Source organism: Chiloscyllium plagiosum, unplaced genomic scaffold, assembly GCF_037043375.1.
Source record: "Chiloscyllium plagiosum isolate Xiang-an unplaced genomic scaffold, Cpla_swu_hap1 HiC_scaffold_23, whole genome shotgun sequence".
In the NCBI taxonomy this organism is placed as follows: Eukaryota; Metazoa; Chordata; class Chondrichthyes; order Orectolobiformes; family Hemiscylliidae; genus Chiloscyllium; species Chiloscyllium plagiosum.
The window spans coordinates 23,954,350-23,979,385 of NW_028270161.1; the positions used below are offsets into that span (position 1 = coordinate 23,954,350).

At 46.5% G+C, this 25,036-nt stretch overlaps 1 long non-coding RNA gene across 1 annotated transcript; it reads right to left on the reverse strand.

Annotated features, from left to right (window-relative positions):
• Positions 1–16,877: 16,877 nt before the first annotated feature.
• LOC148145843 (uncharacterized) lies at positions 16,878–21,201 on the reverse strand. The gene is made up of 3 exons (XR_015761211.1): positions 21,038–21,201; positions 20,847–20,952; positions 16,878–17,092 (listed from the first exon to the last, which is right to left on the reverse strand). It is a non-coding gene; the product is annotated as an uncharacterized LOC148145843 (long non-coding RNA).
• Between the last annotated feature and the right edge of the window lie 3,835 nt (positions 21,202–25,036).

Here is a 25,036-nt window from a genome sequence, read left to right on the forward strand (position 1 = left end):
GCATTATGTCTGCAGTGAAGTTCCTTTCCCCTCACCTGAAACACAACAAAAATGATTCAGCAACAGTGTCCAGGATTCACAGTTAAGATGGGGCTCTCCTGCTCCTCTTCTTACCTCTCCCTCTCCGTTTCCGTCTCTCTCTCTCTCACTCTCTCTCTCTCTCTCTCTCTCTCGCTCTCTCTCTCTCCCCGTTGTCTGAAGAGATGAGGTGTCAAGTCTTACTGTCAGTATATATAGCAGACTGTGAAGAAGGAAGGAACCGTTGAAATCAGATCCAATTGATTCGAGAATCAATGATGTCCAAATTCCTGCTGACGAATCAGAGACTGACAGCTCAGCTCAGAAGGGATTGGAAACCATGAGAATGTTCCTGGAGTTACACATTAAATTGTACAACGTGGCACTGGAACAGCTCAGTGAGAAAGGAAACTGTACTCATCGTTCCTGACCCCTGTAATCAGGCTGGAAGTGAATGTATTTCTAAGCTCAGGAATTAATGAATGTTTTTAATCAGAATATTTACAATGTCATCACATTTAGCTTGCACCAAACACCCGAGTCGAAGAGTGTGCTGCTGGAAAAGCACAGCTGGGCAGGCAGCATCCGAGGAGCAGGAGATTCGATGCTTCGAGCATAAACTCTTCATCAGAAATGAGGGGGTGGCTCAAGGATACTGAGAGTCCTATCCCTCATTCCCAATTCCTGGGTCTCCGCTGCATCTATTCCCAGGAGGACCAATTACACCATAGTACATCCCAGATAGCCTCCTTCTTCAAAGACCATGATTTCCCCTCCCACGTGGTCGACAATACCCTCCAGTGCATCACATCCACTTCCCACACCTCTGCCCTTGAACCCCATCCCTCCCATCTCAATAAGGACAGAAACCCCCCGGATGTCATCTTTCACCCCACCAACCTCCAGATACATCGCATCATCCTCCACCACTTCTGCCAACTACAAACTGACCCTCCATCAGGAATATATTTCCCTCCCCATCCCTGTCTGCATTCCAGAAAGGCCATTCCCTCTGTGACTTCCTTGTTAGGTCCACGCCCTCCACCAACCCGCCCTCCACTCCCAGCACCTGCCCTTGCCAAAACACAAGAGGTGTAAATCCTGCACCCACACCCTCCCCACCTCCTTCCAAGACCCCAAAGGATCCTCCACATCTGACAGAGATTTACCTGTACTTCCACACATGTCATCTACTGCATCTGTTGCTCTCAATCTGGTCTCTTCTACATTAGGGAGACAGGATGCCAACTTGCAGAATGTTTCAGGGAACATCTCTGGGGCACACAAACTAAGGAACCCCACTACCCTGAGGCCGAACACTTTAATTCTCCCTCCCACTCCACCAGGGACATGCAGGTCCTGGGCCTCCTCCATCACCAAAGTCTGGCCACCCGATGCCTGGAGAAAGAAAGCCTCATTTTCTGTCTTGAGACCCTCCAACTTTACAGGAGTAATGTGGATTTCACCAGTTTCCTCATTTCCGCTCCCCCCACTTTATCCCAGATCCAACGCTCCAACTCAGCACTGTCCTTTCTGTCCATCTTCCTTCCCATCTATCTGCTCCACCCTCCTCTCTGACAATCATTCCCACCTCCACCTGCCTATCACATTCCCAACAACTTTCTCCTCAGCCCAATCCCCTCTCCCATTTATCTCTCAGCTCCCTTTGGGCCATCCCCTCATTCCTGATGAAGAGCTTTTGCTGGAAATGTCGACTCTCCTGTTCCTCGATGCTGCCTGACCAGCTGTGCTTTTCCAGCATCACACTCTTTGACTCAGATCTCCAGCATCTGCAGTCCTCACTTTCTCCTGCATTAAACACCCCCAAAGTAAATGAATAATATTTTACCATTCGAACAAGATTGTTATGTCAGATCTGAACTCCATCTGTCCCCCATTTCTCTCCCTGTTGGGAGGTTTCCTTCATGCAATAGCAGCAGTGAGATTGAATCTGTTTAGAAAGAACAGGGTCCATTCACAATCACTGGCAGCTTTCAAATAGGAACACAATCGAGGTTTGTTCAGGAGTGACATTGACAGACAGGGAGATAACAAAACTTGTGAATGTTGGATCATATTCACTTCTCAGTGTCAATGGAACTTTATTTGCAGCTATTTCTGTATAGACATTCACTCAAAACCTTATCTGATGATGTATTCTCTCTGACTAACCACTAGGTATGTCCCGATAAAGGAGGTTTGGTGTCAGTGAATACAGTAGATTGGATGAGAGAGATAATGGAACCTGTGAATGTGTGATCTTAGTAACCTCCCAGTGTAAGCGGAACTTTCTGGAAGAACTCTTTCCTTACAGCTTGATCTGTGCAGACATTTCCCCAAGACCCTGGCTGATGTCTGTTCCTTTCCAGTTCTCTCTCTCTGTGATCACGTGACACTGGTGTAATCATTACATCATGACACAACAGTGTTATACACGCTGCTGATGACCATTCCATCAGTCGACATCACGTCCCAGACTGTATCCATTTTCTTTTTGTGTTTTATGTATTGTAAAGGTGATGGTTCTGAAAGGGTTAATACTCATGTTACATTGGCTCCACCCATTCTACTGACATCACACACTGTCTGTGGATGGAGACAGGAGTTCTGCTCCAGCTTATGGAGGGAGCAACTATATCTGTAACATCTCCCTCAGGTCCCAGTAACCAACCCTGACCAACTGTAATTGTTGTTATCATTTAATAACCTTCTTGTTATCGAAGAACAGTGTCTTGTCTGTGGATGCTCGAGTGCAAGGCTCACTAGTAACAGAGAAGCAAGTCCCACAGGGATCAGTGCTGGGAACACAACTGTTTATAATATATATGAATGACTTGGGGGAAGGAAGTGAACATACTGTCGCCATATTGACAGTTAACATTAATGTTAGGGCTGCCCATGACAGAACATCATAAAATGGCTGAAAACCCCAACAAACTTTGCAGTAACAGATAATGTATAGTGTGGGAAACATTTGTTTCATGTGGTCTCAGGACAGAGTACAATGACTGCTTGTTTTGTCTGTCACACTGGATATGCAACATTCCTTGTATTCCTAAATATAAGAACATTTCACACTAATTAGTTATTTCTCTGAAGATTTTTTTCTGTTGATCATAATACAAGTAGGTTTTGATTAAAATTCTTCAAGATAATCATAGATATAGTTTCCAAATAAATTATAGATTTAACACACATACATATAAAACAATCATGAAAGAAAGCACTACAAAGAAAGCTTTAAAAACTAATTACAAGTATTGGAGAGAGGCCTACCTAACTCTTATAAGGTGTCGTAGAACTTAGCCCAATAAATCAGAGATCAGAAACACACAGATCAGGCTGAGAGTTGACAAGGATTTATTTAACAAACAGCAAGATCATGGAAGACACTTGACTCCACTGAAATAGTCACTGACAGCTGCTCAGGAGGAACCACAGCTTCCTCCCCGAACAGAGAATACAGTGGAGTTTTATACCCTTACAACAATGAAGGGTGCGTTATGGGGCAATGGGGTGCGTTGTACAACAAAGAGAAAAAGAGTTTATTCATTGAAGAGATTCAAGTGTTATGTATTGTTGAGGGGGCAAGTGAAGTACCTTTGATGCCTCCTTGTCTGGGTACCCTTCGTGAAGGCTTGAGTCTTAGTGGGAGCAGCTGTGCCCTAAGGCCATCAGAGGTGCTGGGCTATTGTGGAATGGGAGGCTCTTGATCAGTTAATCTGAAGAAGTATATTGTCTTGGTCTGGGGCTGGATGAGTCATGTCCTGAGGTATGTGTGAAATCTGGGGCGGCTGATTTGGCCAATTTGAGGCATTGTGGGTAGGCTTAGTGGCTAAGTGCAGACATTTTGTGTTTTAGATTCAGGGTAGCCTTTGGCCTCTCCCTGCATTGTCCTGGTCATTGCATGAAGAAATGATCACATGCCTTGAACTCTGCTGTCTCCTGAAAATGTATTATCGCCATCAACTCACTCCTACAATTAGGTGGGAAGGCAGGATGTGAGAGGGATACAAACAGATGGACATTGATAGGTGATGTAACTGTGCAAAAGGTTGGCAAATGGTGCATAACGTGGGAAAATGTGAAGTTGTTCATTTTGGAAGGGAGAACAAAAGAACAGAATATTTAAATGGAGACAAACTGCAGAAAGCTGTAACACAAAAGGTCTTGGGAATACTTGTGCATGAAACACAGAAAGCTCACCCACAGGGTCAGCAGGTAATCAGAAATATTAATGGAATGTTGTCCCTTATTTCAAGGGGCTTGGAGAATAAGAGTAGAGACGTCTTACTGCAACTAGTGAGATCATATTTGGAGTTCTGTGAGCAGTTTGCTTGCCTTATTTGAGGAGAGATGTCATTTTGGTGAAGGCAGTTCAGAGAAAAGTTCATGAGGATGATCCCTGGAGGGATTGTCTTAAGAGCAAAACCCAAACTGTTTGGGATTCTACTCAATGGAGTTTAGAAGAATGAGTGATGATCTCATTGAACCATAAAGGATTGTTCAGGAGTGTGACAGGGTCAATGTTGAGATGATGTTCCTCCTCGTGAGAGACTCTAGGACCAGACGGCATAGTCTCAGAGTAAAAGCTCCCCACTGTAAGCCTGAGATGGGGAGGTATTTCTTCCTCTAAGGATTGTGATTCTTTAGAACTCCCTGCCCCAAAGATCTGTGGGGGAGGAGGCCTTGTGTATATATAAGGCTGAGGGAGATTCTTGATCAGTCAGGGAACCAAGGATTATGGAGAAAGGCAGGAACATGGACATAAGGAATCTGGGATCAGCCATGATCCTATTCAATGGCAAAGCATGCTGGAGGGCCTGAACAGCATACTCCTGTTCCTATTTCCTACAGTGTAAATGAGAAATTCAAACAGATCCCACCTGATAATACCCACCCTATCAGTCTACTCCTGATCCTCAGTCAGGGTGATGGAAGGTGTCATCAATGGTACTATCAATGCAGCACCTGGTTAGCAATACTCTGCTCCCTGATACTCAGTTTGGGTTCTGCCAGGGTCACACACTCCTGACTTCATTCCAGCCTTGGGTCAACCATGGACAAAACAGCTGGGTTCGGGAGGTGAGGTGAGAGTGACTGCCCCTGATATCAAGGCCATGTTTGACCAAGTGTGACATCAAGGAGCCCGGACAAAACTGGAATCAATGGGAATAAGGGAGAAGACTCTCTGCCGACTGGCGTCGAAAGATTTGGTGTATTAGCCATTGGAAATGCAGGATTACAGGGACAGGGAGCGTCTGGGATGAATGCCCTCTGCAGGGACAGTGTGCACTCAATGGGCTGAATGGCCTGCTTCATACTGTAGCGATTCTATGAGTCATACCTGCTCCATAGGAAGATGGTTGTGGTTGTCAGAGATCAGTCACCTCATTTCCAGGACATCTCTGCAGGAGTTCCCCAAGGTCATGTCTTAGGTTCCACTTTGACCCTGTCTCATTAATGACTTGTCTTCCATCATTAGGTTAGAGGTGGGAATGATTGTAGATGATTGCACAATGTTCAGCTCCATTCACAGCTCCTCAGGTACTGATGCAGACCATGTCCATGGTGCAGCAAGACCTGGATAATATCCAGGCTTGGGCTGACAAGTGTCAAATGACAATCCGCGGCAATGACCACAGAAAGAAGGCTGGGAGTCCTGTTGGCCCCACATTACACTATCAACTGCACCCAGGAGACTATCCTCTGTAAACAGGCTCTCTGACCTGCGAGCTGCTCTTCTACTCAATGCTGCAGTGAGCAGGCACTTCAGAGGGTTTCAGTGCAATTTAAAGTCAGAATGCAATCTCACTTTCAGAGACCTGTCCCAACACCCATCCAGGGCTGGAGGGTACTGGTCACATTGGTAATTCTCTGATTATTCAATTATTGATGAGCATGGTCCTGACAGCACGGTCTCTGCTAATGAATTGGTGCTGGGGATGGGAGTGACAGCAGGATCCTCAGTAAACTGTGTCTTTTACAACATTGCTCAGAAAAAAACTGAGTCTATTTAAACAGCTTCCTGCAGAATACAGTCAGTGAATCAACTTAAAACCTCTTGGGAAACTGAGTCAAACTGCAAATACATGACCCAATAAAGACTGGTTTAAACTCTAAACAGAGGAAGTGGAGGATAGTTACAGATGAATGGTGTGTGTGAAATAAACCCCAGCTCCTACAGGAGAGCAGCCTTCAGCTGTGATTGATGTGGAGATCTTCCATGTCAGCTCCATTCCAGCCATGAATCATGGTGTCACTCGATGCAGACATTATTGAGGGTTTGAATGAGTCTCATCAGCCACTTGTCCTAACACTGCCCACAGCAGCAACACCCACAAAGCCCCAACCCCGCGCTAACCCCTCAGCACATGTACTGTCCTCTCCTCTGGTTTGAATCGACCTCTGCCAATGAGGTAGGCTGGCAGTGAATTATTTTTCCACCTGACTCATCCTCTCCAACACATCAATAATCCTCAATCTGTGTCCAGTGATGCTCACCGAGAAGACTGTAATTCCAGTGAGTTGGAATGAAATCTGATCCAGTCATTTACCTGGGAAAGCAGTGAATGAACAGTGGGAGGTTCCAAAGTGGAGATAATTAGGTCAAGACTAGGCTCAGAGCTCCAAGGGGAGAGAGGAGGAGCCTCTAATTCTGAACCTCCACAGGGAATTGAAGACACAGATAAAAAACAAACATTAAAAGGAACTGCATGATCAATAGTTCAATAGAGAGGCAAGATGAATACAAAGAGTACAGGAGAGAACCGCAAAAAATCGAGGGTCAAACAGAAAACGATGAAAATAGATTAATGGCCAATCATGTTTTTCAGAACCAACGTTTGATAAAATGAAAACTAATTTCTAAACGGAGAGGCAAAGTAAGAAAGAGGCTGATTGAGGAAATCTTCTTGTGGAGTTGAAGGACATGACTTTGTATCTGTCTTCATTAAAACAGATGATTCCAATGTCAGAGTAAAGGAGCCACAAACTGAGCAGCTCCAAGGGAACAGAGTGAGAATATAAAGGGACCCAGACAGAGGATCCTCGGAGCAATAACGTTCATGTCAGGTCACTGAGAAGATTTTATCAGATTAAAGGTATTATATAAATGCCTGTGTTTGTTGGATGGGGATGTGACTTCCAGCGGTAATAATGCAACAGTCCCATGAATTCCCATTGTTGCAGCTGGAGATGCTGCAGTTCCAGTATAGAACACCTGGTGGCAATGTTGAGCCCAATGTTCCTATAGCCCAACACTACCACCTGCTGGCCTATACCGGTACTGCCCGTGCCCTGAATTTTCACCATTGAAGGTGACAGCGCCAAAGCAAATCATTCTGCTCATTCTAACTGAGACAGTTCTCAGAAAGAGCTTTCAATTTTGCCAGTTCTATGGAAATTGTTTTGCAGAGAACAGCTTGGAAAATATGACTGTGTTAGGGTCTATTCCCACCATCAGACTGTTTTTTACAGAGAGTGATTGGAGCAGAAGGGGTTGCTGCCTTGCAATCTTTCTGTTCTACAATAAATGTGCAATGTTGTAAAGCAAGAGGAATCCTTCCACTTTCTCAGTCAGGCATTAGCTCCCTCAGAGGAAACAATGTGAGGGACCACACAATGTGAGCTCAAAGACCTTCCAATGACACAGTCCAATATCTGTCTGGGTGCAGGGAACTGGTTCAAATGATGAAGGAATCAGCAACAGAATCTCGGGAGTTTTATTGGGTTTAATGGATCTGTTGGTGAGGATCATCAGAAATGGTCCTCCAGCAGTACATCCTGTGGGAAATTAGAAATGTTGTTTTTGCAGGTGGGGTGTTAATTCTTGTAGCATGTAGCATACTTAAGGTAAGACTTTAATGAATATAGAGGATCTTTTAAAGAAAATAGTTTTAAGCTAGGAAATAACTTTCAAGTGTTGTAGTTGACCACAAAAAGAAGCAGCAGGAGCATTTCACAATAAAGCTTCTCGTATGAGAAGAGAAACTGGATAAAAGAACAAGCTGTGACAAGCAAGGAACAAAGAATGCAGACAAGGACAGCAGGATGGCCAGATAAGAAAATAACAAACAAGTGAGGAAATCGGCTTATGATAGGATGGGAAAAGGGAGGCGTGATTCCGCAACTTGTAAACTGAATAAGAAAGCTAATATGGTCTATTTTCGCACGCATTTCTGCTTGATTGCAGAAGCGTCCGGTTCTTGCAAGGCTATAATAAATTGTTCTTGCTTCCAAGGCTTTGTCTCAGGCTGATTGATTTGTGAGTGAGTTCTGTTTCTCACACATCCCAAGCGCTCCTTGCAAGTATTCTCACTGTGATCATTAGGAATAGAATGTCATTTATTATCACATGGACTCCAGTACAAAAGCAGAGTGAAAGGGTTTTACAATGGCTGCCTATAATGGAGTTATCTTAGGTGCGACTACCAAGGTACATGGAAGAGGAATAAAAGGAAATGAGCATTACTTACAGGATCCAAAAAATAAGTTAGATAAGAGATAATTAGAGCATAATGTGAGGATTTAAATTCCAGTCCAGGAAAGAATTGCAAATAGCAGCAGCTCAGCCTGTTGTGTGACCCCCACGTGGCAGAACCCAGTCCAACAACTGTCCCATTCCACTCCAAGCCTCCAGTCAGTGGAAGTATGTTACACTGAATCAGGTCTCATTTCCCCTCACACTGCACCAGGACTCGTTTCCCCTCACCCTGCACCAGGACTCATTTCCCCTCACCCTGCACCAGGACTCATTTCCCCCCACACTGCACCAGGACTCGTTTCCCCTCACCCTGCACCAGGACTCATTTCCCCTCACCCTGCACCAGGACTCGTTTCACCTCATCCTGCACCAGGACTCATTTCCCCCCACACTGCACCAGGACTCATTCCCCCCCACACTGCACCAGGACTCGTTTCCCCTCACCCTGCACCAGGACTCATTTCCCCTCACACTGCACCAGGACTCGTTTCATCTCATCCTGCACCAGGACTCATTTCCCCCCACACTGCACCAGGACTCACTTCCCCTCACACTGCACCAGGACTCGTTTCCCCTCACACTGCACCGGGACTCGTTTCCCCTCACCCTGCACCATGACTCGTTTCCCCTCACCCTGAACCATGACTCATTTCCCCTCATCCTGCCCCATGACTCATTTCCCCTCATCCTGTACCAGGACACGGTTTCCCTCACACTGCATCAGGACTCGTTTCCCCTCACGCTGCACCGGGACTCGTTTCCCCTCACCCTGCACCAGTACTCGTTTCCCCTCACACTGCACCGGGACCCGTTTCCCCTCACCCTGCACCAGGACTCGTTTCCCCTCACCCTGTACCAGGACTTGTTTCACCTCACACTGCACCGGGACTCGTCTCCCCTCACACTGCACCGGGACACATTTCCCCTGCACACTGCACCAGGACACATTTCTCCTCACACTGTACCAGGACTCATTTCACTCACACTGCACCGGGACTCGTTTCCCCTCACATTGCACCGGGACTCGTTTCCCCTCACATTGCACCGGGACTCGTTTTCCCTCACACTGCACCGGGACTCGTTTCACCTCACCCTGCACCAGGACTCGTTTTCCCTCACACTGCACCAGGACCCGTTTCCCCTCACATTGCACCGGGACTCATTTCCTCTCACACTGCACCGGGACTCGTTTTCCCTCACACTGCACCAGGACCCGTTTCCCCTCACGCTGCAGCGGGACACGTTTCCCCTCACACGGCACCGGGACTCGTTTTCCCTCACCCTGCACCATGACTCATTTCCCCTCATCCTGCACCAGGACTCGTTTCCCCTCATCCTGCACCAGGACTCGTTGCCCCTCACAATGCATCAGGATGCATTTCCCCTCATCCTGCACCAGGACTCATTTCCCCTCATCCTGCACCAGGAGTCGTTTCACCTCACACTGCACCAGGAATCATTTCCCCTCACACTGCACCGGGACTCATTTCCCCTCACCCTGCACCGGGACTCATTTCCCCTCACACTGCACCAGGACTTGTTTCCCCTCACACTGCACCATGACTCATTTCCCCTCATCCTGCACCAGGACTCGTTGCCCCTCACAATGCACCAGGACGCATTTCCCCTCATCCTGCACCAGGACTCATTTCCCCTCATCCTGCACCAGGACTCATTTCCCCTCATCCTGCACCAGGAGTCGTTTCCCCTCACACTGCACCGGGACCCGTTTCCCCTCACACTGAACCAGGACTCATTTCTCCTCACACTGCACTGGGTCTCGTTTACCCTCACCCTGCACCAGGACTCGTTTCCCCTCACACTGCACTGGGACTAGTTTCCCCTCACACTGCACCAGGACTTGCTTTCCTTCACAATGCACCAGGACTCATTTCCCCTCACACTGCACCAGGACTCGTTTCCCCTCACCCTGCACCAGGACTCGTTTCCCGTCACCCTGCACCAGGAGTCGTTTCCCCTCACACTGCACCAGGACTCGTTTCCCCTCACACTGCACCAGGAGTCGTTTCTCCTCAACCTGCACCAGGACTCGTTTCCCCTCACACTGCACCGGGACCCGTTTCCCCTCATCCTGCACCAGGACTCATTTCCCCTCACACAGCACCAGAACTCGTTTCTCCTCATCCTGTACCAGGACTCATTTCCCCTCACCCTGCACCGGGACTCATTTCCCCTCATCCTGCACCAGGAGTCGTTTCCCTCACCCTGCACCAGGACTTGTTTCCCCTCACACTGCACCTGGACTCGTTTCCCCTCACACTGCACCAGGACTCATTTCGTCTCACCCTGCACCAGGTCTCATTTCCCCTCACCCTGTACCAGAACTCGTTTCCCCTCATCCTGCACCAGGACTCGTTTCCCCTCACACGGCACCAGGACTCGTTTCCCCTCACCCTGCACCAGGCCTCGTTTCCCCTCACACTGCGCCAGGACCCGTTTCCCCTCACACTGCGCCAGGCCTCGTTTCCCTCACACTGTGCCAGGACCCGTTTCCCCTCACACTGAACCAGGACCCGTTTCCCCTCACACTGAACCAGGACCCGTTTCCCCTCACACTGAACCAGGACTCGTTTCCCCTCACACTGAACCAGGACTCGTTTCCCCTCACACTGCACCAGGACTCATTTATCCTCACGCTGCACCAGGTCTCATTTCCCCTCACCCTGTACCAGAACTCGTTTCCCCTCATCCTGCACCAGGACTCGTTTCCCCTCACACGGCACCAGGACTCGTTTCCCCTCACCCTGCACCAGGCCTCGTTTCCCCTCACACTGAACCAGGACCCGTTTCCCCTCACACTGAACCAGGACCCGTTTCCCCTCACACTGAACCAGGACTCGTTTCCCCTCACACTGAACCAGGACTCGTTTCCCCTCACACTGCACCAGGACTCATTTATCCTCACGCTGCACCAGGACTCATTTCACCTCACTCTGCACCGGGGCTTATTTCCTCTCACACTGCACCGTGACTCGTTTCCCCTCATCCTGCACCAGGACCCATTTCCTCCCACACTGCACCAGGACTCATTTCCCCTCACCCTGCACCGTGACTCATTTCCCTTCACACTGCACCAGGACTCATTTCCCCTCACACTGCACCAGGACTCATTTCCCCTCACACTGCACCAGCACTCATTTCCTCTCATCCTGCACCGTGACTCGTTTCCCCTCATCCTGCACCGGGGCTTATTTCCTCTCACACTGCACCAGGACCCATTTCCTCTCACACTGCACCAGGACCCATTTCCTCTCACACTGCACCAGGACTCATTTCCCCTCACACTGCACCAGGACTCATTTCCCCTCACACTGCACCAGGACTCATTTCTCCTCACACTGCACCAGGACTCATTTCCCCTCACTCTGCACCGAGGCTTATTTCCCCTCACACTGCACCAGGACTCATTTCCCCTCACACTGCACCAGGACTCATTTCCCCTCACTCTGCACTGGGGCTTATTTCCTCTCACACTGCACCAGGACTCATTTCCCCTCACTCTGCACCGGGGCTTATTTCCCCTCACACTGCACCGGGGCTTATTTCCCCTCACACTGCACCGGGGCTTATTTCCCCTCACACTGCACCGGGGCTTATTTCCCCTCACACTGCACCGGGGCTTATTTCCCCTCACTCTGCACCGAGGCTTATTTCCCCTCACACTGCACCAGGACTCATTTCCCCTCACACTGCACCAGGACTCATTTCTCCTCACACTGCACCAGGACTCAGTTCCCCTCACTCTGCACCGAGGCTTATTTCCCCTCACACTGCACCAGGACTCATTTCCCCTCACACTGCACCAGGACTCATTTCCCCTCACTCTGCACTGGGGCTTATTTCCTCTCACACTGCACCAGGACTCATTTCCCCTCACTCTGCACCGGGGCTTATTTCCCCTCACACTGCACCGGGGCTTATTTCCCCTCTGGCTGCTTCAGGACCTGCCAAAAAGAGAGAGAAGAAAGAAAGGAATGAAAAAGAGCCGGTAGATCAGCAGAGCTCTGATTGCAGCATCTCACTCTGCTGTCTTCATGCAAGGATCAGCGGATCAGCATCTCCCTCCATGTCCTCCTCATGGAACAGGGCTGTGTGCTGCACAGTAAACCCACTGTTCAAAGCTTCACCATCCTCCCCCCAACCCCGGCCAGCCTGAGGTACCAGACAGTGTAGAGCACATCCAATCCCTACAATACACCAGACCCTTGTGAGGGGATGTTGAGGGGCATTGCCCAACCAACCTCAGCACCTGAATCACATCATCAAGAGACAACGACCTGCTCAATGGTCACTCGGATTGCGCTGTGGAATATCTTGGAGCTGACACCTGCATCTGTTTATTTGTGTCACAAGAGTGAGCAGCCATTTCCTCAGTGGGTATTCCTGGTCTCCTCATATCCAGCCTGAAGGTACCTGGAACTGGGAAAGCTGTGACCATCTGAAGCATATACAGAGGAACCTCAATTATCTGGCATTCAATTATCTGAAGTTTGGATTATCCTGTTCCAACACGGGGTAAGCTCTCCAGCCTGATTTAAAACCAGCAACACAGAAAGATTTACCCTGTGCAGTAATCTGTAAAACTTCAAGTGGCCAAGAACTATGTAAGATAAAAATTAACAACTTTATTTCTTAAAGTATAACAGAGAATAATTAACTGACCACGATTTGCAATTTCTTTCTCTAACGTATCTTTTACCCTCCCTTTTATAATACTCGTCCAATAAAACTCCCAATTAAGAATTACAAAACAACACTTCTTATCTCAAAACCAGGCAGCAATAGATTCTTGTCTTTGGATCTTCCTGTATCTTCTTCTCTCCTTGTTAGGAATTTCTGTATCACAGGTTACTGTTTGAAAAGGTACTTTTAAGGGAGATGTTTTCTCAAGCGGTCTGGTACATGTTAGGCTTGCTGGTTCTCCTCTCAACTGTTCAATTTTCCCCCCAGTGTTATACCCCAGAGCGTCAGCTTCTGTCAATGGCTTTTAAGATTGTCAATATACTCAATTCAAACTCAATTACAAATTGGTATTTTTATTGGGGTATAATTTAAACTGATTGGCCAAATTCGAATTTGTTTTTGTCTCCTGTCAACGAACTACTCGAGTTGTTCAACCCAGCATTACATCCGTTGTGGCCTTATAGAGAACACTAGGTGCTGTATCTGGTAGTTCTGCTGCTTTTATCCAGACAAAATCGGAAGATCCCAATGCTTAGCTAAACTATGTTATCTGTAATTCGATTAACCGAATGAAGTACTCCCTGCCTGTGTTCTTCGGATATTGAGGTTCCTCTCTATATTGCTTCCTGGAGCCACATGTCCACCTGAAGGATCCATCTACAGTGGGTGTAAACCCATCAGACATTGATGGGATGGTAACCCTTCCTGTTGACGTAGGCCTCTGGCTGGGTCTGTGGGATACTAACTGCCCACATGAGTGTAACCATTCACACTGTCAACTGGTGCAATTGAGCAGTGACCCCAAAGTCAATCCCCCTTTCAGTTATAGATTGGAAATCCCAGATCTAACATCACCATTTGGGAAATGTAGGAGATAGGAGACAGGGCATTCTAGAATAATTAGTCTGGTACCCGTCATTCGGAAATGCTAGATCCATTATGAAGGAAGCAGTAGCAATTCATTGCTTGGTTATACCTATGTTAAACATTGCTAAAAACAAACACCAGGTCAGTGTTAATCATCTTGCTTTCACCAGGACTAACATACAAGAAATCAACATTAGAAGGAGAATGACAGCTGACATAGAGACAGCACGGTGGCTCAGTGGGGCGGCACAAGGGCTCAGTGGTTAGCACTGCTCCCTCACATCCCCAGGGACTCGGGTTCAATTCCAGCCTTGGGTGACTATCTGTGTGGAGTTCTCCCCCTGTCTGCGTGGGTTTCCTCCCACAATCTAAAGATGTGCAGGTTAGGTGAACTGGCCAGGCTAAATTGCCCATAGTCTTCAGGGATGTGTAGCTTTTGTGCATTAGTCAGGGGAAATGGAGAGTAATAGGGAATGGGTCTGGGTGGGTTCATCCTTGGAGGGTCAGTGTGGACGTGTTGGGCCAAATGGCCTATTTCCACATTGTAGGGATTCTATGGTAGTAAGAGAACAAGGTGCTGATTGGTTGGCTCGTGGTTGGCATGGAGATGCAGTGAGACCTGCCATCAATCTTAGCTGATAACGCTCGCACCAGGCCAGTCGACACCAGTCAGGGTGTTGCCATGGGGAATGCAGCAGGGTCTGACATTCTAATTCACTTTCCCCTCAGTGTAAAAGATACAATCTAAAGACATGTTCCTCGTGTCTGTGCAGAACAGGGTCCTGTGTGTGTACATACGGAGCTTCCAGCTCATTAATTGAATTATACCGTGAGCCAAACTGATTATCTTACATTGATTTCCGCTGTATCTTAGCACAGTCTGGATGATGGAATCCATTTCCAACAACAGGAGCAGGTCCATACTCCTGCTGTGTCCCGGGACATGTGGAGCCGGTGAGGTCACTGCACCGCGCTAATCCCCAGGAAACGGACTGGCAGCTGGAAAACTCTGGGCCTCCCCCTGCACACCCCATGCATCCTGAGGGGCCCTGCAGCTACAACCTTTCTCTGGGCTGGGTGTTCCCAATCCTCTGTGCCAGACCACTGCTGCTCCTGTGCTTGCTGTCAGCTCTGGTCCTCCTATACCATCATTCACCTTCTTCAGAAGGCAGTCCCAGTGACCAATATCCCATCAGAGGCAGGATGCAGGAATCTCAGTGAAAATTGGGAAACACAAGGAGTGAAGGAGGTTCTTCAGTCTGAGGAGAGTCATTGGTGACACACACCTGCAGGTGAGGACACAACACACTCCCCCAGTCAGTGGGACATGCTGCATGCACGCCAGTAATGAGGGCCTTGTCTCCATCGTACATTCAGCTTCAGCCTCAGCAACTTGGTGAATATACCACATCAGCTCAGTGAGCAGTATGTCACATCAAAATGGAGTACTTACTGCACTCTGAACCCTGTCCCATCCCAGATCAACATCAAGCTTTCAACTTCCCAGTGCATTCAGTACAGACTATCATCAACCTTCCATGAGGGATGATGAGGTGATGGTGTGTGGCTCTCATGTCATCCTCTGATGTTGAACAAACAATGCTTCACCTTTAGCCAGTGCTGGCCTTTTGTAAAATCATTGCTGCTGAGTTCAGAATCATTGAAATGTTCAAGTTCAACTTGCAATGACCAGTGGAATTGTGCCAGTTGGCTGTGACCATTATCTGACCCTAAACACCTTCACTGCAGAGAGATGGGCGATGAAATTATTACAAATTAAATGGAACTGGGCAAGGAGGGCCTGACAGCTGGTGGGCCTTCTCTCACTCTCTCTGTCCCTCCTCCTGTGCTCTCCAGCTCTCTCTACCCACAACCCCTCACAACCCTATCTCCCTTCCCCACTCCCATCTCCAGTTCGCTCCCATCTCTGATACCCCCACCATCCTCTCCATCTCTCCCACCTTGATGCCTTCCCTGGAACCATTGCCCAGTGTGCTCACTGCTCCCTGGAACTCATTAACTGCACAATGTGTGATTTGAGGTGGTGCACAGAGAGACCACGCGAGTAACAACAATCACCGACTCACGGAGTTATTGAGTCAAAAAGCACAGAAACAGGCACTTTGGTCTAACTCATCCTTGTAATCAAGTTGCCCAAACTAATCTAATCCCACTTGCCTGTGTATGACCCATGTCCCCCTCAACCTTTCCTGTTCGTGTCTCTGTGCAAATGCAATGACGCAGGTGCTTCAACCAACTGAGCCACAGTGCCACCACTTCCTCAGGATAATCCCTTTGGCCAAGTACCTGCAGCTGCTTTATCTTTGACTCTGTGACTTACCATTTGTAATGCACAAGTGTTATTGTCAGCAAGAGATCATCCAACCAATTGCCTTTGCTTTTCAAATGCCCACAAAAATAGTTGACTATTATTAACCAGAATATTTGAAGGATCAGCTGTATAACATACAGGTCAGAGGCTGTGAATTCTGCAGTGGCTAACCCACATCCCAACTGTATCCAGATCCTAGAACACCCTCCCTATGAAGACGGGGTGTACCTGTTCCAGCCGCACTGCACTAATTCAAGAAGGATGATCACAGCCAACACCTTCCCAAAGAGGAAGAGAATTGGACCCTGCAGTAATACCCACATTGTGGAAATGAATTATAAAACTATCCATGTCCCTGATCTGCTGTCTCCTCCCCAGTATAGCATTGAAAGAACAGATGGGTAGGAAGCATCAGTGGGACAGGAAGGCTGCTATAAACTAGACTCACAGTAACAAACACACAACTCATGATGCAATTTTTATTCTTGGCTGAGAAACTAAGTCAGTACAGTCCTCATTGGCTGTGACCGCAACTACAAGCAGATTGAGGCACTACATCCACTCTCAGACAGGATTCTTGGAGCATTGTTGGATTCTTTTAGTAGAGCAGAGACCTGGCAGTTTGTAGGAGCAGAGGGAATGTAATTTGACTGTGCAGACCATATCGTTCCAGTAAAGTACCTTCCCTGGAGGAAAGAGAGAATGTGGTCAGTGAACTAGACAACTTGTGTGATTGGTTCATCCTCTGTTTTTGGGAGCATCAATAATCTTATCATTTGTTGTTGTTGCATTGCCATAGTCTGACCAGACCATAGGGGCTGCTCTCTGGTGGTGATTTAACCTGAGGGTCACCAGATCTCAGTCAAAGGAAGAGGTTGAGGTTGGTAACCTCAAACTGATGATGGGAATTGAACCCACAATGTTGGCATCACACTGGTCTGCAAACCAACCATCCATCCAACTGAGTTAACTCGATCCCATCTTGTCATTATCCCATTGCTTGATGTAGGATATCGGGCACAACCCTAAATTTGCTGGGTCAGCCACAATGGGGAAAAGAAAATCATTTGAAGCTTCTCTATTGAAAGATCAATTAGTTGGACGATGTCTTCATTACTCTTTTCAGTGTTGTCTGAAGGGATGTGTGTTTACATTAAATAATGTAAGTGTTGTCACTATCTGGCTGAAGTTCTGAGTTCTGATTTAAAACAGACACTGTCTACGAGATGTGTGACAATTATTTGTCAATAGCCACAGGGTTATGGTGTATAAATATCTGATGGTTCATTAAACAACACAAACTTCCGCTGCAAGGAAATAGTTTCAATGAACAACCTGAACAGACTGGCCTGAGGTCAAGGTTCATTAAAGCTGGGAAATAAGCCTCTTTCCAGAGAAAACAAGCAATTATCTTACTGAGTGGAAGATGAACAGACTGTGTTAGATGACACTGTTGTGATGTTTGCTCATGGTCAAACTGACCAATCACTGAAGACAGGACAGTGTCAAGGTTTGATCTCACTGGCTGCTGACAAGGAAATGGAGTATAAGGGAATGAGCCCCAGGGCGATAGCGAGCTCTCTCAGGAACAGGAGTTGTCTGATCACCGGCTGGAGCAGGCTGAGATAGAGCAGGCTGATCACATGTTACAGTCTGATCTGGAGTGGTTTCTTCAAAGAGGATTGTGAAAGCTCACCGTGGGCATTGGAGGTTATTAAGAACAAGGTTTGTTGTAAGTCACATGATTGGTGATGAATGTTACTTTGCTGTCGGCCCCTGCTCGGGCTGTGTTTAAACAATGACTAGCTTCAGTGAATCCTTGTTGCTCTGCCTCAGTTAGAGTGAAGGCTGCTCGGGACCAACTGTCCAGCTGATCTCTGCAATTTCTAAAGAAAACCATGTTCAGGGTGGGACAGGCAGCTGCCAAAGGAGAAGTGGGCCATTCAGCCCATCAAAGCCTCTCTGTCATTCAATGAGATCACAGCTGACCTGATCATCCACAACTTGACTTTCCTGCCTATTCCCCAAAACCTTGATTCCTTTCCTGATTCAAAAGCTGTCTCAGTCCAATACTCCATTCCCCTTAAAGGAAATGCCAGCATTCCACTTGCCTTTGTGATTATCTGTGGAGTGTATATGCTGGCCTTTTGGGATTTTTGCATGAGGACTCTAAACATTCCACTGTGCTACACTGGTCTGCAGACTGAACCCACTGAAATAATATTCATCTCCTGTTGGCTTCCTGCCAAACTGCATTACCACCATTTTTCCACATAATGGACTGTCTCAGACTTTGGACACAGAAAGATCCAGTCCTTTCCAAACTGAAACAGCTGGTATTAATGGGAAAAACCAAAGGGCCACCACAACTAGAGCTGAAAGCCTTTTGGACCTGGAGAGCCCAGCTCACAGTAGAGTACGGCATATGATTACATACAGCAAGAGTGATTGTCCTGAGCAAAGGTCGCTGTCAAATACTGGTTCTTCATCACTAGTACCACTCAGGGGTCTCCTAAATAAAGATTTTGGTGAGAAATTGTGTCTGGTGGCCAGGATTGGGTGCAGACACAGCTGCATTGGTGGGGCAGTACCCAGAGTGCCCCGTGGCCAAGTACTGCCAGCAGCAACCCCACATCCGTGAGAACGGCCAGGTAAAGCTTGGACTCGGTTTCACCTCGACTACACAGGTCCTCTCATGGGTTCAATGTTCTTAGTCATTGCAGATGTCCACTCAAAGTGATTGGACGTGCATAGGGTCTACTCATCAAACATGGGGGCAATAATAGAAAATTTGTGCACATTGTTTACAATATACGGAGTCCTGGAAGTGTTAGTCACAGCTAACAGCCATCATTTACCTGCAGGGAATTTAGTTGTTTCTTCAAGTCGAATGTGATTCAACATTTGAGGGCAGCTCAATACCACACCTCACTCAATGGCCTGGCAGAAAGGGCTGTTCAAACTTTGAAGACTGGATTGAAGAAACAGCATATCGTCTCACTAGACACCAAGCTGTCACAGTTCCTGTTTGATTAAAGGACGATGCCATATGCTACTACAGGGACAGCACCAGCAGAGTCAGTAATGGGTAGGACAGGTTTAAATCTTCCCAAACCGAGGAGAGTGTGAAATGGTATCAAGATCTCTAATGCTGGAACCAAGACTCTGCCAAATGCAAAAGATAGTTTGATACAGGGTATGCAGTTTGATATAAGAATCACGTACAAGGCCCTGCATCAGTAAGAGGCATGGTCGATGTGAAATCAGGGCCAGTAATGTACAACATTCAGCTCCGTGCAACATTCCTGAATGAAAGCTGCAATTTCACAAACTGTGCTGGAGCAAACCGTGCCCCGCCCCTCGGAACCTTTGGGAAATGCTGCTGGAAGCTGTGGATCCACCCTCTCCTTCAAGCATTCTCGAGTCCCCTGAATCAGAGATGGAAATAACTGGAGTAGCTGCCTCGCTGTCTTTGCCACTGAAAGCAGGGAGTGAAATTCTACCGAGGTGTTCCTGGAGTAAAGGGAGAGTTCCTGTGCTTTACACGCTTCCCGTGTTGGATTCCAAGTCAGAAGAACCTGACTTGTTGCTAAAACACCCCCAGGAAGCTTTCCAAGGAAAAGGTGCAGCCTATGTCCTCAGATTCAGTGGGCGAGGGATGCAGTGATTGTAACAAGGTCAGCTGTGTAGAACCCGTAGAATATGAGTTCCCTGATTGAGGCTGTAAATCTGCTCCAATCAGGGAGCCCTGGCTGACAGATATTAAGGGGAGTATCAGAGAAGCTGTCACTTTGGTATGTGCCTCTTTATGAGGCTGTACTGCAGTCAAGGAGTGTTCATGTGTAACGAAAGTGTGACTTAGTGATGGGATACCAGCTTCTGTAGAATTATTTGACTTCAGAGACAACTATCAGTGGTTAGTGACTTGACAGGTGCCAGAACATCAGAGCAACATAGTTCAAGAAGAAAGGAACATTTTCTGAAAGCCAAGTATTACAGTGAAGTGTCTGTGTGTGTGTCTGTGTGTGTGTCTGTGTGTGTGTCTGTGTGTGTGTCTGTGTGTGTGTCTGTGTGTGTGTCTGTGGTTATGTTCGGGGGATATGTCGATTCATAAGTTTTTGTACTTTAACATCATTTACTATGTTAAATCGATTAATATTCCATTCAATAAGTTCTACTGGTAATAAATTAATGAATTGTAAAGAAACCTGATGGATAGATCTTGCTGTTTAGAATCTGCTATTTCAAATGATAAGGCTTTTCAACTGATTATCTTGGTAAAATCTATATAATTTTTTCAGTTGTGTTGTGGACGGTGGAATAGTGAGACTCGAATAATAGGAGCGTCGGTCGGAGTAACTCAACCACACGGAGTCCAGCTGGAATCTCACCCAGGGATCTATTTGCCTTTCCCTTAGACACTCGGCAACATTGACTTACCGACAGCGTGCGCACAGTGTTCTTTACCACGATGGTTATCGGGTTGGTTCTTCCTCCAATTCATAAAATCTGATGAAGATCCATCAGTCCAGAGGAAAGTCCCCTCCTGTGGAGATATAAACTCATACTATTTTAAAATATATAGTTTGTTTCCCCTAAATAATGTAAAGTAGCAATGCCAGTAACGTTACCTTGTAGATGTCATTCAAGCCAATCCAAAAGTTTGTAGATGGAGATGAATTCTTTTTAATAATTTGAAACTGTTCCGCCGAGTGTACGGAAGCAAGATGACCACCAGGAGCCAGCGTTCGGCAGTGCAACTTGAAATGATTTAAAAAAGACAATATATTCCTGGTTATATTTTTATATTGAACACATTCAATTGTGTTTCTCCACCAGGTTTAATTTTTAAAATTTGCTGCGTTGGAGAATATGAACAATAAAACTACAACCCCATGATTGTGTGTCCACAAGGACCTGATATGGGCTGACTCCAAACTTCAGTGAATGGTGCCACACTGAGGCTAAGGATTTGGGACCAATCTCATTGTGGCTTCAACCCATCAGATAGAAATATCAGCAGCTTCTGTGTAACAGCTGATATTGGGCTGGGCTTGTGCTCGAACGCTCTGTCTGTGACATTGTGTTTCCTGTTCTCCCCAAGTTTTATCCACACACAGCTGTCAATCCAAATGTGGATAGTCACTGCAGTCCATGTCACTGTGCAGTGACCACATTGACAGCAACACATTTCTCACAATGACAGACCACAGCACATCGATGCTTGTCAACTATAGATCACATCTCAGGAGATCATGTGATTCCGTGATAGGTTCTTAGGAATTTAACAGATTGTTGCAGTGGGGATTGTAAAGTTACACAATGAGTGATTCTGGTTCAAGCTCAAATGTACAAACAATGGATAATGGAGAAGGGCAGAGTCTTGTCAGGGCCTGACCCACATGGGATATGGTGAGAAATGTGGCAGAAACATGTGAGAGGTCCAGCAAGGCCTTTGTCGATAACGGGAACGACTCTCTGCAACTTTAAACTATGTTCTGGGCAATAAGGGGAGATTCTCGCTAGGTTGTAGTAAATTGCTTATTCAGGTAGAATAATATTTGTTAACTGCACACCTTGCCTCATTAATATGCAGCTTCCCATCCTATTACCTGCCAGGAGCAAAAAAATGCTGAAAACTTGGAACATGGACAGTGAGTACCTGGTGACTTCAACTCATTGCTGGCGTCATTAGGACCTTCACGTTGGACATCACACTCAAACATCTCTTGACATGCTCCAAGGACACCACCACATGTGCCCCATGTCCACAGGTACAGACATCTGACATGTGCCAGTGTCTAAATCCCCTAACATGGTGCTTCTGCCTTTCAATGCTGCACCTTGGCATTGAGCAAGAGATACGCAGAGATCCCAGGCTCACAGTCCCACTGTTTAATACAGACTCAAAGCTGGGAAGCTTGTCCGGGTTGTCATCAGTTCTCAGTCAGGTCAAAGGAGACAGCCTTCACTCAGGGGGTCCCAGCACGGTAAGGCAAGGGCAGCCTCCAATACCAGCCCAGAGGCTGGGACATGGCCAATTAGCTGCTCAGGGCGGTCAGAGTCAGGATGCTCAGGAGCTGGAGATTGAGCATCCCACCAGCCGTCCTCACTCTCCCTGCCCTATTGTGAGCTGTTGCTGTCTGTAATGAGAGAACATCAGGAATTGTGGGAGATGAAAGTGAGCGACACAGCTGCTACTTTTGGTGCAAGTGCAGAGGGTCCCTGAGCGAGTGAGTTGGTAGCACTGAGGGTTTGCAGGGTCAGTGTTGTCAGGGGATGGGGTGGGTGACAGATGGCAGAGAGTCCACTAACCTGGCTGACAACATTGTAGTGGGCTGGCAGGGTCTGGTATCATAGTTTCCACTGCCAGTGCTGGGGGTGATAAACATCCCCAGCAACTCCAGGAACTCCAGGTCCCTGTCTGCAAAGGGGAGGTGCCAGATTTCCCTTTTCTGCCCTGCCTCAGGACAAGAGATCTCACTCAGCTTCAATGAGAGAAACCCTCCATGAGACTTAATAAAACTGACCCTTAGCCAACAAACGTAAGATTCAGCCTGAGGGGGTAACTGCAGATTGAGATTGAATGTGGAAATTAGAAGGAAATTCATTCTCTAGATTAAGGACTCTGCGCTGGAATCCTTTGCTCATTCTTGCATTTAATTTGTCCGAGTGCCCAGATATCTGAAGAATGAGGTTTCAGGATTCTCTCAGTTTTAAGAAAACTGAAACGGACATTTTCAAAATGTTCAGAATATTTAATTCTGTCCAATAATATGAAAAGGGCACATTGCTAGATTTTCGATCAATCATTAATTTGAGAGTCACTGAAGGAGTTTGAAGGTTGGTTAGAAAAGATGGGGAACATGGGAGACAGTCAGTAACTGAAGCCAACTCTCTTTTAGCAATGCTGTAACTGTGTGCACTGCAGGAAGGCAGCTGAATACACAGAATCTGTGTCGGGGACTCAAAACGAGTTGGATCGCTCTGTGCTATTCCACCAAACTCAGGGAGAAGTTTAGGAATTAACAGGCCACTCAGAGTTTGATTCAGGATAAATCCTGGGGAATGAGAAAGTTGCTGATTCCATGATAGGGGCTGGGGTCCGGCCTCAGAACAGGCCCATGAGCATGAATACTTCAGTTCAGCTGAGAGTGAGGGGATTGAAAAGCTCACAAGCGGTGTTTACTGGGTGGAGCTGAGGAAGATTGGTTCTGGGGGTGGAGTGTGTGGAATCCCAGGGTAAGACTAGCTTGGTGTTCTTGGGTATCGCTGAGAGCTGGGGTTATGCTGAAACTGAGTATTGGAGTGCAGGTTGGGAGTCTCAGGGAGCTTCCCCCCAGGAAAGGAGGGGAGAGTCAACCAGAACGGGTGCATTCCAGGACTGAGACGAGAGAAAGTAAGGCCACACCCCCTCCCCATTAATGCAATGTGAAATGAGGGATGAGAGTTTAAAATTGAATCCAAACATATCCTATACCATTGCTATGGATTGCTCGACTGAAATTTGTTAATTATGCTGTGAAACCAAAATATAGTCATTAATATTTCCATATCTGCACTTCAGTGTTTTTCTTTATAAAATTGGACTTAACATGTAGACAGGAAATTCAATACATGTACAGCGATTTACTATCGTATATACCCATGTATAGATCAATCTTTTGGAAAAGTACACCCCTTACTTTGGCCAAACAAATCATGTATTTTCCATATATCTTGTGCATCAGTCGACCCTACATTATAAACCACTTAAAAAGGAAACTGCATGATCCCATTAACCCACTTAGACAAAATCGCATTTGTTCATTCGTACTGGTAACTCTATTCATTGCTCTTTGTTTACTATATTGTGTCTTCATTCATTCATTCACTCATTCATTTATTCATCCATTCATAATTCTACTTACTGCACTTGGTTTATTACAGCATGTTTTGATTCATTCATTCATTCAGACCGGTACTAAGTCTATCGGTACTTATTGCACTTTCTTCACTACACGTCCAAAAGTTAATATCATTAAAAAATTAATCATTTTAATTGTGCCATTGTATCTGAATAAAAGTGAGATATATTAGCCAAATACTGGTTTATCTTTAGTTCTTTGACAAATTTGTTAAAGTTGTCGAGGTTCAGAACATACAAAAGTAAATGGGAGGAAAATGGAAGAATTTGGTGGAAAAGTTCAAGACGCTTACACATTCAGAATTTAATAAATGTTTCATTTTCAGTGTGCAATTATATCAGGCCATGACGATGTTGAACAGTGTGATTTTGAAGGATTTTATGAATCTTTACCATATTAAATTTTCATAATGGTCTCTTGCTTTTATCTGGTAATTACCTTTACTGTAATTCATTGTGTTTTTCTTCTTTATCTGGGATTAGTTGTGCGATCAAATCGACTTCTGCTAATAATATAGTATTTTAAACTGCAGCATGAATTTCAGCCTCTCAAAACAAGCATCTGTGTGTTCGTCGACCCTCTAACTTGAACCCTTAAAAGTCGTCTGACAGATTCAACCTAACACCTGTCTATACTGTATTTCAGATCATGATTGTTTACGGCATATTTACAACATTTGCAAAAACAATGCTAAAATCAAAATATTATGGAAATCCACCAAAG